This window comes from Argiope bruennichi, chromosome X1, assembly GCF_947563725.1.
Source record: "Argiope bruennichi chromosome X1, qqArgBrue1.1, whole genome shotgun sequence".
Taxonomy (NCBI): domain Eukaryota; kingdom Metazoa; phylum Arthropoda; class Arachnida; order Araneae; family Araneidae; genus Argiope; species Argiope bruennichi.
In genome coordinates, this window is record NC_079162.1 from 35667337 (window position 1) to 35672653 (window position 5317).

Consider the following 5317-nt stretch of genomic DNA (forward strand, 5'->3'; position numbering starts at 1 on the left):
CCGAAAATCAGCATTTTCCTGATGTATTAACTTACACAAATCTCGCATAAAACACATATATTGGGTGTCTCGTATTTACCTCCACATCACTCCACATTGCGTTATTCCTTACGCTTAGTATATAAAAAGAATCCGAAGAACCCTAAACGTACGGTTCCTTGTTTTCGAGAGACCCACGCTGAAATCAGCGATAGTTGTCTTCCCATAACTTTCTCGCATATTCTCTAATAAATGGCTGCATGCCATTGGTGAACAATAGTTAAGAAATAACATATTAGAGAGGCGATTTTTGGCAATAAATCTCTGGGATGCGGTTAACACAAAAGCATCAAAATCGAATATGTATTTTGAAGGCAATTTTTTACCTATCGAAAGTAAAGTTTAACGCAGAACTAAAATTGTTGACACAGCATTACATACCAAATTCTACGCTATATATCATTGCATTTTTTAGCTATCGCGTTTGCATGCTTGTGAAAGTACAGCCCTACAGACGGGATGAATTTATTTTCAAATTTGTCGCATCTGTCTGCCTTTTAGTATTAAAAATTTTTGTATTAAATTTTATCCATCTTGCTCACTTCGTTTTATAGTTACCGTGTTAATTTATATTATGACAGAAAAATGGTTAAACTTCGTCTGAATGTATTTCGTTTAAAATTTGATAGAAATCTACTTTTTTCCAATAGGCACCGTATACCAAATTTCATTCATCTAGCTATTTCGATTGAGTTGTCGTGCACATCGACAAATAGAGAGGCATAATTCCAAAAATATGTTTTTCGGAATCAGAGAGATCTGAAAGATGGAGATTCATCAAAATCTTGAGTTTATATTTTTTGAAGATTACAGTATTTCCACTTTATTTACTTTTTATACGAGAAAGTAAAAATGTTAATGTCAAGTCTAGTGCATTTAAAAGTGCCGCAAACATGAGAATCGCAATTCATATTGTCATAACTAAAATCTTCATAATACATTAGTAATATTTAGTGAGGCCATTGTAAAGAATCAATACAACAGAAACAGAGTTAATTCTTGTTTATTTTGCTAGCACATTTGTTAAAGTCGCTATACTAGACCGGCTTTAGTCCGCCATTCGAAGGATCCCACTACCACGCCTTGATAGACTAGGTGAAAGTTCTAAAATTTTGTAGAGGCAAAATCAATCAGTTATGCCATCCCTGGCTCTGTGGAGAAGGTAACTAAGAAGTTTATCGTTATTGGCTGTCAGTCGAGTCGACATTCAGAAGTTAGAGTTTATTTTAATAGGATATGTTAACACAACATTGTCTCTTACAAGCCTACCATTTCTCTACGATTTGCTGTCTGTTTTATGATTTACCACTTGCCTGGCTTAAAATCCAGGGTCCATTTGATAAATTATTGATGGACCAGTGTTTTCTTTTTCTAAATTTTTTATTAACACCACAAAGACAACATAAAACATTAAAATAGATGAAAAGAATTTAATTTTTTTAATGAAAAGAATTTTTCATTTGCACTGTGATTACCCACGTCTGTTGTTGCCGAAATCGGTAAGGCGTCTGCCGAGGTATCTGTTTACATTCGTGATCACATGACCGGTTGGGAGAGCGCATGCGCCAACACCCCTTTCAACAACTACAATAATTTGAGCAAGATATTTAACCAGCAACGAAGTGAAATCGGGGAACGTTGCTTTTTTTTATGCGCTTTTAATTGTGACTGAATGAGAAGCCAATTTCCTCAAAATATAAGTGCTGTAGAAATACGGTTATTTTTTCTTTCTCTGAAAGAGAGTTACTTGTGGGTCGTTTTGTTTAGAGGGTAATTACTATAGAGTTAGATCATAAAATGCAACTCTTCAAGGATGAATTATTTGGACTCTTTCAGTTCAGAATACACAAAGGATAGCAATATGCAAATATGCAGAATCAGCAATATCGTGTAAAAAATGCTTAACATGGGCAGGGCTTTCATTTGCATTCAAGTGTATCATGTGAAATAGTTTCTGACGTGTGATGACGTGATTATGACCGCATGATGGGAATTAACAGACTTTTATCATGGAATGATAGTTACGGAGTTTGAGGCATGGGATATTTCATTGCTGAAATAGTCTGGGAATTCAACATTCCAAGATTCACAGTGTCAAAAAATGCACAAAAAATACCTAATTCCAGTCATAGTTCTTGCTATGGTCAAGGCGGACCTCTAACTGCCTGCACTTAAACACAGAGACTAGTGTTGTGTGCGCGAAATTGTCAGTGTTAATAGATAAGCAACACTGTGTGAAATAACCGAGGGGATTCAAAGTCGTACGTACGACGGACGCATCCGTTAGAACAGTGAGGTGAAATTTGTCTTTAATGGTCCACGAGAGCTGAAGACCGACTAGAATGCCTTTACTAACAACACGACATCGCCTGCAGTGCCTCTGCAAGGGATTCCTATGGGTCATATTTCTACAGGGGATTTCCAACGGCTTCTCGAATCCATGAAACGTCAAGTTGTTGCATTTCGCCTGGCAAATGGAGGTGCAACATGTTATTAGGAAGTATCCCATGACTTTTGTCACTTCAGTGTATATTCGGATAGTTATTTTTTTATGTATTTTCGGCTGTAATCATAGTTTTTTTTTTTTTTTTTTCCTTTTACCTTTTCTTTAAGGGAGAATCGTATCAACTTCTGCGTCATTTTGAGCTCATTTCTTACGTAAACTTTTATATCTTACTCTTAAAACACGATTACATTTTTTTAAATTTAAGATCTCTGTGACTTGTGGATAAAACTACAGTTGTGGGGAAGGAGAGCTCCCTCAAGCATTCAGAACTCCGATTCCACTGCAAAAACACAGCTTAAAAGAGTCTGGTACAGGTTAAATCTGCCGGGGGCATTGTTCTCCAGCTTGCGTAGTGCAGAAGCATGTGTCCAAGCTCAGGTTTTGGAATTAGAACATATAGTAAATTTTGTTCAAATTTGGCAGACTTATTTTTTTCTTTACCTAGCCGTGTCTGTGTAAACAAAAAAACTGAAAAATACAACAAGCAGCGGAAATTAAAATTACTGCGTCATCGTGAAAATAAATCGTAAATTTGTATAAAATTGTTGAACCGATCTTTCATTTATCTATGGTCTAAGCTGTTTGATAAACATTCAACTTTATTTGATACTGCCTATATATTTTTAAGTAGAAGATAGTTTTCTTCTCTCACTTTCATTCTATAAACATATAGTTATGCAATGATTATCCTATTAAACGAATGTTTATATAAAATCCGTACTGTAATCACCTAATCACACTAACCAGACCTTCTCTATTATTAGATAAAGATTGTATAAGCAACGACTCCTTACTGAGCGTACTGAAGCAATATATTTATATTCAAAATAAATATTTAACAATTGTACAATTACTAAAAATCGAGCAGTAATCAGGTTGCTGAAAATACGAACCCAATATTTCAGAATTTTATTATCTCGAGTATGGTTATGCCTCTAATTTTAGAATTGAATACTACTTTATAAAATAAAAGAAGAAACTTATCTGGATTTACAGCTATACCAAAGGGAGCTGCGCGGGGCAGTGACATGATATTTCTTCCGGGTATAAAGGGATTTTTTTCTTTCAGGAGAGAGCTGTTTTCCAGCCATCTCACTTGATCTGCTCTCCAGCTACTGAATGGATGTTCCCTTAGTTTTTCTTCACACAGTCCCTTGAAAAATCCTCTTCCAATTGCTCAAGCTTTACTCTGTCTGAATGGTTGACTTACGTACCATTCCATTGCCAAGGTTGACTAACTTTCCTTAGAGGGCCTAGATGCAACCCTAATTTATCTTTCCGATTTGGGACTAAAATGCTGCTCATAAAAGACTTTTTCTAACTCGTGCATGTTGTTATTTCACTTTTTTTTCTAGCCGGCAATATTAAACACAGGGATTAAAATTAAGAATATTTTACACTATACTATATTCGTTTTAAATGGATATTCAGATATCTGCGGAAAGAATCAGTACGGCTGAACGTCTCGAACGATGTAACAACATCGTTCAAGACGCTCAGCCGTACACATTCTGCTGCGGAGGCACAATTCACTGAGTTGAAGACAATGGCTATTATTCAAGAGCAATTCCTCTTGAATGATTGTAACAAACAAAGATTTTTGGTTTATAGCTATATTGAATGTTAATTATGAAAGAGAAGGCTTTTCAACGAAGCAATTTGTCAATTTGAGTAGGGCGCAGACTATATGATTGTCACGAACGGAACTGCTGCTACTGAAGAACAATAATGAGCTGCATATAAAAGAGAAGGGATAAATCTCCTCATCATATTCGCAGCATCAGCTCCCCCAGTTACTTTTTTTAATTTGAAAAAGGAAATTCATCCAATCTCCCTATCAGCATTTTCAATATTATGTATACTTTACATTTTATACTTTACATTTATGCATACTTTACATTTTATGTATACTTTAAGCAAGTGTAATCTTTTTTTTTTTTAACCTTATCAGTTTTCTTTCGGAAGGAAGATGATTCTTTTTTTATTATTATTTTTTTTAGAAATCAGAATGTCAGAATTTTAATAAGATGTCATCCTAATTAACGTGCATAAAAATATAAAATCTTGCTATTTTTTTAAACAAAATTTTATTCTCTAAGCATACAAATTCTATGCAAAATATTTTGTTAATGAATATGTCGCTTTTGAGTGCAATCTAGAAAAAATTGAAAACATATCACACGTTTTTTTTCCCCTTGATTTCTTCAATCTCGTAACCAAAATTCGCCTCAATGATGTAGAAAAAACTAGAGCAATCAAATTACAACCTAATTGAAGTGACTAAAGATTTAAAATCACAGTCACAATTTTTTGTGTTCTAGGGTTCCTCGATGACTCACCTGTGCAAGGATTGCTAAGACGCAGTTTCCTACCCCACCCAAAGTATAGCAAACTTTCAGCGAACAGTCGTACACTTTTGAGATATCCTTTATAATGACAAATAAGATCTCAGTAAAAAATTGCTCCGAAGGCTTAATCCCAACTTAAAATCATTCCGGAGAAACGCTCTTTTTTATATTTAATCTACAAGACTGACATATGAATTAAAATTACTGGTCAAATAACACTAATACTTACCTCACAATATAAAAACCTTGGTCTAAATAAGGAAAGTAGAAAAGAAGACAAAGTTTGTTTATGAAAATATTAAGTATCATCACATCATCAAATGTGAGTTATCATTTGACCTTCTCATTCGAATATGTAGTGTTTTCTTCTCTCCTTATCTTTAAAAAGTAAATATATTTTACATTTTTCTGGACTAGTTCGTTG